We start from the raw sequence: 11,924 nt of genomic DNA on the forward strand, positions 1-11,924 counted from the left end.
GGCTGAAGAACATGGACCCTGGAGACAGACTGCCTAGGTTCCAATCACACTCCAGCAAGTACTGGCTGTGGGACCTCTCAGGGCTCCATTTCCTTATCTATGAAATGGAGACAATAATTGATGTTCACGCAAAGCTGTTACAAAGATTAAGCCTGTGCTGCAAGGTGACGCCCTCAGAGCAGAGCCTGATGCATCCACGGTCCATGCCTCACAAGTGTGTGTTGCTGGAAGTATTAGCCTTGAGGGGAGCTCCTAAGAGGCAAGGCATGGGCACGCCTGTGGGAGGGGAGGCGGGAGCCCAGGATGTCGAGGCTACAGTGGGCTATGATTATGTCATTGTACTCCAGCCTGGGTGACGGAGCAAGACCCACCTCTTAAAAAAAAAAAAAAAAAGAGGCTATGTGAACCAAGTATGCATGTGTGTGAATGTGTGTGTGCGTGCATGTGTGTGTATGCATGTGTGTCTGTGTATGTGTCTGTGTGTAATAATCAGGGCCATCACGTTGCTGGTCCAGTCGGCATGTCAAGTCTGTGTGTGGGGCGCCCTCTGCAGTTAAGCAGTGCACAACCCATGCAGCCGTACCTGGCAGCCCTGAGTGTGGACTGTGGGACCGTCGGCTAGGTAACCTCCCTGACGCCAGGCCCAGGCCCCGCCTCCCAGCCCCTCGTGCCCTGGCTGCGGGAGCTGCAAACCTGGGCTCACCACTCTACAGTCTCTTTTCCCCCTCGTGAGGCTGCTCCCTGGGTCAAGAGGAGGAGGCAGTGCCCTCCAGTCCTGGCGTGCCCCTCCTGCAGATGCTATGGGGACAGCAAGGTGTAGGATGGCGTGACCTTGGCTCTGAGACTGGCTAGGCCCCTCCTCTGTTACCTGAGTCATGGAATTCTCCAGAAGTGGGCAGGGCTGTGGCCTGGAGCCAGGAGAGGTGAGGTCATGGGTTGTGTCTACCATGGGCCCTACCATCAGGCAGGGAAGGGTGTGTCCCTTCCATGGGGTGTGGTGGCTGAGCCCATGTTTCCCAGAGCTCCTGGGTTTGACTTGAGCCCGAGAGTCACTCCCGCAGGCTGGAGCTTTCTCGCTGGTGCTGCACCTCCATCCGGGGCTTCATGTCCCCTCCACCTTTCTCACCCAACACTGGACAACAGGGAAGCCTGGTGAGGGAAAAGAGGGTGAGTGAGGGCCCCTGGGGGCTGCCTGCTGCAGATGGAGGTGACAGACCACACAGCTGTGCACTTCGCTTGGAGGCAGGGATGGGATGTCCTGGGGAAGGGCCAGAGGGGTAGTCAGGGCCCGGCTGTGGCAGTGGGGGCAGTGGCACTGGACTCCAGTGTGGTGACCATGCCGGCCCTGGAGGGGTCTGAGCTGGGGCGTGGCTTGGCAAAAGTCACGGTGGAGCTGGACAGCTGTGTGGGAGGGGAGGGGAGGCCAGGGGAGGCGGGGCCCTCACAGGCAATTGCAGCTGGGCCCTGATGACTGCAAGGGTTCCTATGCGGGGTCCGGGACCCACACTGGCCGAGCCCCCTGCCACTCTGCACACACCTCACCCTGTCTCAGCCACTCTCCCACCAGCCCCGAAACAGAGGGGAACCCGAGGCCTGAGGAGTAGCTCTGGGCCCCGGGTCACGCAGGGACTGCAGGGGCTTAAACCAGCTCCCCCAGCTCCAGAGCCAGCGCCACTTTCCCCTCGCCCACCACGCGGCCGCCTCTGTCCGTCCTGGTGGAATTTGGTTCCAGGTGATGGCCTCAGGCGGGGAGCCTGGGAGGACGTCGTCAGTGGAGAGGTGGCGTGTTTTGGGGCCGAGGGGAGACGAGGAGGCTGTTTTCAGGCATGCTGAGTCTGTGGCGGGGATGACACATTCCTGTGGACATGAAGAAACCACCATAGACATAGGTCTGGACTCGAGAGAGACCATGACTGGGGCTTCCAATGTCAGCTCCCCCGAGGCAAGAAAGACAACTCCAGGCCACCTGAGCCTTCAGGGGACTCAGACAGCAGAGGTGCCAGGATGGGGGAATGAGGGGAGGGGCCTGTGGGTTGCCAGACTTCCACCCCCAACGACAGCAAGCCGCCACCAGGGAGCCTGGTATGGGGGCCGGGACGATCTACAGCAGGGGTGAGGGTGGAAGAGGCATGGGGCACAGGGTGAGACACACAGGGCAGCCTCCCTGGGTGGAGAGGAAGGCCGAGGGTGCTGGAGTCTGCACATCCACCCAAGTCCCCTGTCCTTAGGCTGGCCACGATTCCTCCTGCCCCAGAACTGCTGGGGGATGTAGGGGCAGGAAGCTGGGGCGAGGGTTACAGCCAGGGCAGTCTGATGGCCAGAGAGGCCACCCCCTCCTGCCTGACACCCCGCTGCTGTGTGGAGCACAGTCATGGTCGTCACCCCGGTGCTGCCTGGGGGTCAGCTCTTCAGGCTCAGCCGTTACAGCAGGACCCAGGCTGCTGGGAAACAGTGAATGGGCAGCCCGGGGGACATTGGAGCACCTTTCGTCACTCAGTCCTAGACTCACAGGGATCCCCGCATGTGCGTACACACACACACACACACACCCCACACATCACACACACTCATTCACATTCACACTCGTGCACACCACACACACGCTCATTCACTCACACACACGCCACACATCACACACATTCACTCACATTCACACTTGTACACACCACACACATGCTCATTCTCTCACACACACGCCACACATCACACACGCTCTTATTCACTCACATTCACACTCATACACATACCACACGCACGCTCATTCACACACACATCACACACATCACACACTCTCATTTACTCACACCACACACACACCACACACATCACACTCTCATTCACTCATTCACACTCATACACATACCACACGCACGCTCATTCACACACACATCACACATCATACACTCTCATTTACTCACACCACACACACACCACACACATCACACACACTCATTCACATTCACACTCGTGCACACCACACACACGCTCATTCACTCACACACACGCCACACATCACACACATTCACTCACATTCACTCTTGTACACACCACACACATGCTCATTCTCTGACACACATGCCACACATCACACATGCTTTCACTCACATTCACACTCATACACATACCACACGCACGCTCATTCACACACACATCACACACTCTCATTTACTCACACCACACACACACCACACACATCACACTCTCATTCACTCATTCACACTCATACACATACCACACACACGCTCATTCACACACACATCACACACATCACACACACTCATTTACTCACACCACACACACACCACACACATCACACTCTCATTCACTCATTCACACTCATACACATACCACACGCATGCTCATTCACACACACATCACACACATCACACACTCTCATTTACTCACACCACACACACCACACACATCACACTCTCATTCACTCATTCACACTCATACACATACCACACGCACGCTCATTCACACACACATCACACACATCACACACTCTCATTTACTCACACCACACACACACCACACACATCACACTCTCATTCACTCATTCACACTCATACACATACCATATGCACGCTCATTCACACACACATCACACACATCACACACTCTCATTTACTCACACCACACACACACCACACACATCACACTCTCATTCACTCATTCACACTCATACACATACCACATGCACGCTCATTCACACACACATCACACACTCTCATTTACTCACACCACACACACACCACACACATCACACTCTCATTCACTCATTCACACTCATACACATACCACACACACGCTCATTCACACACACATCACACACATCACACACACTCATTTACTCACACCACACACACACCACACACATCACACTCTCATTCACTCATTCACACTCATACACATACCACACGCATGCTCATTCACACACACATCACACACATCACACACTCTCATTTACTCACACCACACACACCACACACATCACACTCTCATTCACTCATTCACACTCATACACATACCACACGCACGCTCATTCACACACACATCACACACATCACACACTCTCATTTACTCACACCACACACACACCACACACATCACACTCTCATTCACTCATTCACACTCATACACATACCATATGCACGCTCATTCACACACACATCACACACATCACACACTCTCATTTACTCACACCACACACACACCACACACATCACACTCTCATTCACTCATTCACACTCATACACATACCACATGCACGCTCATTCACACACACATCACACACTCTCATTTACTCACACCACACACACACCACACACATCACACTCTCATTCACTCATTCACACTCATACACTCACCACACAGCTCAAACATTCATTCACTCACACCCTCCACACATCACACACTCCTTCACACTCATACACTAACCACACATCACACACCACACATCACACACACTCATTCACTCATTCACACTCATACACTCACCACACAGCTCACACATTCACTCACTCTCCACACACCACACACATCACACACCACACATCACACACCACACATCACACACACTCATTCACACATTCACACTCATACACTCACCACACAGCTCACACATTCACTCACACTCTCCACACACCACACACATCACACACCACACATCACACACCACACATCACACACACTCATTCACACATTCACACTCATACATTCACTCACACTCTCCACACACCACACACATCACACACCACACATCACACACCACACATCACACACACTCATTCACACATTCACACTCATACACTCACCACACAGCTCACACATTCACTCACACTCTCCACACATCACACACTCATTCACACTCATATGCTCGCCACACATCACACACCACACACATCACACACACTCATTCACTCACACACACTGACTCAATCATTCCTTCACACTCACACGCACACACACACCTGCAGCCAAGATAGGGCTCACCTCATGGGGCCAGGGGGACTCCAGGCGGGAGGGGCCCTGGCTGGGTGTCCTCGAGGGAAGGCTGTACTTCACAGCTGTGGCCTGCAGCCAGAGAGGACAAAGACTGTGGAAGGTCATCCAGCCTGTCGGGCGGGCCAGGGCTGGATGGCAGAGCTGTGCCCCCACACCCCTGGGCTCCCAGCTCATTTCCCCACTGTTCTCCCACCTCTGCTTCCCTTCGGGATGGCACTGCCAGGCCTGGGACACTGGTGCCCCAGAGCCCAGGCCCGGAGGGGCTCCTTGCAGGTGTGCGCCCAATGCCAGGGGCGTGACTGTGTGCTCTGGGGTGGCCCTGCCTGAGGACCCTACCCCAGGGGCTGGTTCCCCAACCTGCACCCAGAGCTCCAGCTCCTTGGCAGGCAGGAGTCCCTCCCACCCCTGCCGTGGCGTGAGCCATTCCCCAGCCGTGGCCTGGGTGGTGAGGAGATGAACCAGACAGCCCTCTGCAGATGGCCCCCCCGGGCGCCCCCAGCTGGCAGCCCTCCCTCATGCCTGGCTGGGGGGTCTGAGGTGTGGGAGGAGCCGGCAGTCCTGGGACACAGCAATCCCTGGGCTGAGGATCAGTTCCCAGGACACTTCAAGTCCCTGCTGTGTCCTTTCCCAGGACGAGGATACGCCCTCTCTAGACCTCACTCTATTTCGGCGCGGTTTAATAGAAGCCTCCTCAGGCGGCTGCCGTGGGGGTTAGATGTGAACATGCGTGGAGAGGACTTGGTGGCACTCTCGGTAATGGAGGCTTAGCAGATGACACCGTTAACCCCAGGCCCAGGGTACAGTGGCCTCTGTCCCTCAGCCACGCAGGTTGAGCTCAGGTCAGGGTTGAGAATAAGCGAGGCCAGGGCACCCCCAGGCCGGGGATAGAGGCCTGGCCCTGGGCTTTGCCACCAGGGACCCCCGCTCATCCTTGTAGAGTGCGAGGGGCAGGGTCTGCCGGAGGAGGGGCCTGCTGACCGCAGCTAGGGAGATGCAGAGGTTTGCTGGGACTACTAGCCCCCAAAGGCAAAGCCACCCCAGAGCTGGGGAGATGGCGGCCCTGGAAATGAAGCAAGGCTGCCTGGGCCTCTCCTCACTCACCCTGAGCAGGGCCGTTGCTTCGTAAGGAGCGGCAGGGCCTCAGGGCCTCTGACCCAGCCAAGGCCTGCTAAGGGGGCCCTAGGAGCTCAGGGGTGCATGAAGCCGGGCCCCTCCTGCAAAGGCCCAGACCCAGGCCCTTAGGGGTCAGGAGATCAGCTCGGCTGCTCCTGCAGGCCCACCTGTCCCTTCCCTCTCCTGTGCCTTGCTGGGTTCATGCCACTCCTCAGACTCCCCAGAGTGAGGGCAAAGCCCCTGCCTTGGTTTCCCCAATAGTGCCTGGCCAGGTGGGGTAGGTCTGCAGCAGGGGCATCCCCTGGGAGGGCAGCATTGTGACCCCCATGGTTGGAAGTTGGGGTGGTGCAGGCGGGGGCCGTGGAGGCAGGGTGGACCCTGCACGCAGATACACCTTAGAAAGGAGCCGGCCAGGCCGGGCGCGGTGGCTCACACCTGTAATCCCAGTACTTTGGGAGACCAAGGCGGGCGGATCACGAGGTCAAAAGATCGAGACTATCCTGGCCAACATGCTGAAACCCCGTCTCTACTTAAAACACAGTGGTGGCATACACCTCTAGTCCCAGCTACTCAGGAGGCTGAGACAGGAGAGCTGCTTGAACCCAGGAGGCAGAGGTTGCAGTGAGTGAGATCACGCCACTGCACTCCTGCCCGGTGACAGAGTGAGACTCTGTCTCAAAAAAAGAAAAAAAAAGAAAGGAGCCAGCCTCACTGGGCCTTTTTGTGCTAACAGCCCTGATTTCCACGGGTTTGGTGGAGGGAGCAGGGGGCTTCCTGCTTCTTGAGAGCCTCTGCCCCCAGGGCGGTATCTATGAGTGGACCCGCTCCCTCCTGGGCCTCAGTTTCCTCCTCCTGCAAGTTGGCACCGGCCTGGGACGCCTGGGGCCGTCCCGATGAGCACTGAGGTCAGGGCTGGGAGGCCACGAAGTTCCCCCAGGAGGACGCACATAAATACCTCCTTGGCCTCATTATCTTCATTAGAGCCCGGGAGCCCGGGCGTGTGGAGCTGAGCAGGCAGGGCGCGTGAGTCACCTGAAAAGAATGCCCCCCCACCCTGGAGGGGGGAGAACGGGCTTCCAGCGCTGGAGAGGGCTCCCCCGAGTCCCCCAGCCCCTGACCCTGAGGTCTCTCTTGCTCCACCAGCCCCTCTCGCTCGTCCTTTATCCCTCTCCTCCCCCAACACACACACACACACTCACCTCTCACCTCTGCCTGTAAACCCGGGGAGGAGCATCCACTCTGTGCCACGTTCTGAGCTGGTGACAGGAGACCCACAGCCACCCTGGCTCGGCCCTGCCAGCCCCTTTTCCCTCCTCAGACCCCGTGTATCCGAGGGCCGTGAGCTGACAGCTTTCCCTCCCTCCATTGTTGGCTCCCCTCTCAGCCCTCCTCAGGCTTCCCCCACCCCGTCCCCTCCAGGCTGTGTCTACTCACAGGCCAGGGGACCGGGCCCTGCCCCAGACCCGAGAGCCTCAGGGCTGCGATGGGTTTTTAGTTTTATTTTTGGTGGGAGAGGGGTATACATTCATGGAGACAGAGCTCTCCCATCCGAGACTTGAGTGGGAATTGGAATACAAGACCGGTCACCTCTGGGGAGGAGGCAAGGGGTGTGGGAGTAGCACTGAGTACCTCATGCAGGGATCAGACAAGCCTGAGCAGGGGAGGGGCCGTGTGCCCTCCTGCATCTCTTAAATATTCTTATGACATGATGATAGCTTAAAACCTTTTGTGATAAAAACACTTGACAAACTATGAACAGACGGGAACTTCCTCAATCCCATAAGATTTCTATGAAAACTTGTCACTAGCACGGTACTTAGTGGTGCAAAAGACTTGATGCTTCTCCCTTAAGAGGAGGAACAAGGCAGGGTGTCCCCATCACAACTTCTGCTCAACACGGTGCTGGAGGTGCCAGCCAGGGTGATCAGGCAAGAAAATAAGTAAAATGCCTACAGATTAAAAAGGAAAAAGTAAAACAATCTCTGTTTGCAGATGACAAGATCTTATGTAAAGAAAATCCTAAAGAATCCATTAAGAGACAATTAGAACTAATAAGTTCAGCAAATTTGCAGGATATAAAATCAATACGCAGAAACTGACTTTATTTCCATACACTAGAAATGCGGAATCTAAAATGAAATTTAAAGAACAATTCTATTTACAATAGCATAGAAAAGAATAAAATACTTAGGAATAACTTTAACAAAAGAAATGTAGTATTTGAGAGTACAAGGCACGCAGATCACCTGAGCCCAGGAGTTCAAAACCAGCCTGGGCAACATGGTGAGACCCCATCTCTACAAAAAATAAACAATAGCCAGGTTTTGGTCTCAGCTACTCAGGAGGCTGAGGTGGGAGAATCACCTGAACCTGGGAGGTCAAGGCTGCAGGGAGCCATAATCTCACCACTGCACTCCAGGCTGGGTGATGGAAGTGAGACCCTCTCTCAAAAAAAAAAAAAAAAAAGAAAAAAAAAGTAGGTCTTTTTATACTCTAAAAACTATAAAACGTTGTTGAAGGAAATTTTTAAAAATTACAACAAATAGACATCCCATGTTCATGAATCCCATGTTCATGAATTGGTCTTATTAAGACGGCAATACTCCCCAAATCTATCTAGAGATTCCACACAATCCCCCTCTCTTAAAGCTCTGAAATGTCTGTTTCTGTGAAGCAGAGACGGGCCCTTATTTGGGAGAGTTGAGGATCTCACCTTTATCCTTCCCTCAGGACTGCCCGCGGCTAACACCAGAGGACTGTCCGCCTTAGGGCAGTAAGTTAGTTGTAGAAGGAAAACCTGGATTCTGGGGTCAGACAGGCCTGGTATGAATTCCAAAACTATGTGACCTTGAGTATGTTGCTTAATCTCTCTGAGCCTCTTTTTCACAAGTATAAGGTGGGAATTGACATCACCTATCTCACAGGGTAGTGAAAAATACAGAATATTTGTGAAGCATCTCTCATGTGGTCCAGCATACTCAGGGTGCCCAACTAAGGCTGGCTCCTGCACGCGCCTTCTCTCACCTCCAGCACCCCCAGTGCTCCTGGGTCAGATGGATGCACCCACCTCGGGACAGGCCCAGGCTTAGGGAAGGGTTGAGACCCAAGGTGATGGATGTTGCCTGGTGGCCCAACCTCCTGCCACAGAGCTGGGACCCGCTGGAGGCTCCCAGAGCCCTCGGGATCCTTCATCATCAGTGTAAGGGCAAGGTTCCCCCAACCCCCAGCTTCAAGGCTCCACAAAGAGATGGTTTGTGGGTGAATGGGAGACGCACAGCCGTGGCTTTTGGGAGGCTTGTGGAGGGGCGTCAACTGTGTGGCTAGACTGGAGGCTGGGGCTGCACGAGTTTCCCTGCACAAAAGCTGGGCCTCTGGGAGCCCCGAGCGAGGAATGTGCATAACGAGTAACATCTGTGGAGCGTAGCAGGCACAGGAATGAGTGACTATAAACTCATTTAATGCTGATAACAACGAGATGGGGGAAGCGGTCTTTGGCCTCTTGGCTGGCAGGTTTGCAGAGGTGGTAAGTGCTATCTTTCATCCCACGTTTACAGAGGAGGAAGCTGAAGGTAGCGGGCGGAAAGTGGCTGCGCTGGGGCCGAGGCCCAGGCTCTGGCTCTGATGCTCTTCACCACTTCTGTGTAGTTCCCCGGTCAGGAGCGTGAGGCAGCTGCCTTGGAAATGGCCACAGCCACTGTGAACTGGGTGAAGAAAGGTGTCACCTGGGCTAACATGGCCCGACTGGAGAGACAGAGTTGAATTCCCAGTTTTGTCGTTCACCAACTCTGTGACCTTGGGCAAAATCACTTACCCTCTGCAAGCCTCAATTTGCTCATCTATAAACCAGAGCTATAATCCACTTCTAGTTGATGGAAGAATTATGGATAACACATCGAAAGAGGCTGCAGGCCCAGTGAATAGCAGAGGCTTTTATTAGCCTTTTAGAATGTAGGGATGCAATATGAGAAATAAATCTGGAGGAGCAAGTCATCGGACAGAGGGTCATAAATGCGTTTGGATTGGGCTATGATGGAGAAATCCGAGATTCTGTGAAAAGGGAAGGAAAAAGCATGCCAGGTGCCAGGAATAGAAATAGCCAAAGCAGGGAGGTGGGAAGGTTCGAGGAGGAAAGTCAGACCCTCTCCAAGCATTACAACATTCAGCCTTCCCAAGAGCTCACTTCATAGAGGAGACACTGGAGCCTAAAGCATTGAATAACCTTCCCTGAGGCTGTGCAGCAGCGAGGGGTGGAGAAGGAATTCCCCTCTGTGGACTGCTAGCCTGCGGCCTCCCTAGCCTGACTCCCTGTGGGATGAAGTGTGGGCTGTGGGCTGGGCACCTGGGAGGAGGAGTGGGGTGCAGAGGGAACGGGTGGCCTGGATCAGGCACCCAATAGTCCTGCCTTGAAAACTCCAGGAAATTGACCCAGGGTGAAAAATAGAGAGACACACCGGCAAAGTCAAACCATAGTGGGAAAAAATGTGAAGTCCAGCAAGAAGTGATTGCCATCAAGTCAAGACAGTGGCTACATTTAGGGGGAAGGAGGAAGAGAAGCTTGGGACTACTGGGAGGGGCCCCCCAGGAGGAGGATGGCTTCTGGGGTGCTGGAAATGTTCCCACGATCTGTGTGGCTGCAGGCATTTCCTTTTGAATCATTTATTCCACTGCACATTTGTCTTGCATGCACCTTAGTTGATGCCTATTTCATGGTAAAAGTTTTTGAGGCCAGGCACAGTGGCTCACGCCTGTAATCCCAGCACTTTGGGAGGTTTAGGCGGGCGAATCACAAGGTCAGGAGTTCGAGACCAGCCTGGCCAACATGGTGAAACCCTGTCTCTACTAAAAATACAAAAAAATTAGCCGGGCATGGTGGTGGGTGCCTGTAATCCCAGCTACTCGGGAGGCTGAGGCAGGGGAATTGCTTGAACCAGGGAGGTAGAGGTTGTGGTGAGCCAAGATTGTGCCACTGCACTCCAGCCTGGGCAACAGAGTGAGACTCCATCACAAAAAAAAAAAAAAAAGAAAAGAAAAAAAGAAAGAAAGAAAAGACAGAAAGAAAAGTTTTCTAAAAGAAAACACAAAAACCCCACAATAATAGGGCCGCGAAAGGGAGCATAGCCACAGGTAAGACTGAGACTTTTACATCTCTAGGAAGTATTGTATATAGGCCGGGCCAGTGGTTCACACCTGTAATCCCAGCACTTTGGGAGGCTGAGGTGGGTGGATCACCTGAGGTCAGGAGTTTGGGACCAGCCTAGCCAACATCGTGAAAACCCGTCTCTACCAAAAATACAAAATTAACTGGGTATGGTAGTGCGCCTGTAATCCCAGCTACTCAGGAGGCTAAGGGAGGAGAATCGCCGAACCCAGGAGGCAGAGATTGCAGTGAGTCGAGATCACACCACTTCACTCCAGCCTGGGCGACAGGGCAAGACTCTGTTTCAAAAAAAAAAAAAAAAAGTAAAGTATTGCTGCACCAAAATCCTTGAAAGTCGGGATGATATGGATGCATTTTGGGGAACGCAGGAGAAAATGACTTGAGAAGTGGTAGAAGGGATCTGATCGGCCAGGCATGGTGGCTCACACCTGTAATCCCAGCACTTTGGGAGGCCGAGGTGGGTGGATCACGAGGTCAGGAGATCAAGACCATCCTGGCTAACACAGTGAAACCCTGTCTCTACTAAAAATACAAAAAAAAAAAAAATTAGCCAGGCGTGGTAGCAGGCACCTGTAGTCCCAGCTACTCGGGAGGCTGAGGCAGGAGAATGACGTGAACACAGGAGGCGGAGCTTGCAGTGAGCCGA

General features: G+C 53.9%; 1 pseudogene; it reads left to right on the forward strand.

Moving 5' to 3' along the window:
- Window positions 1-1,038: 1,038 nt before the first annotated feature.
- On the forward strand, window positions 1,039-11,591 carry LOC135968232 (uncharacterized; annotated as a pseudogene).
- Window positions 11,592-11,924: the final 333 nt, after the last annotated feature.

This window comes from Macaca fascicularis, chromosome 18 (genome assembly GCF_037993035.2).
Source record: "Macaca fascicularis isolate 582-1 chromosome 18, T2T-MFA8v1.1".
NCBI classification, from domain to species: domain Eukaryota; kingdom Metazoa; phylum Chordata; class Mammalia; order Primates; family Cercopithecidae; genus Macaca; species Macaca fascicularis.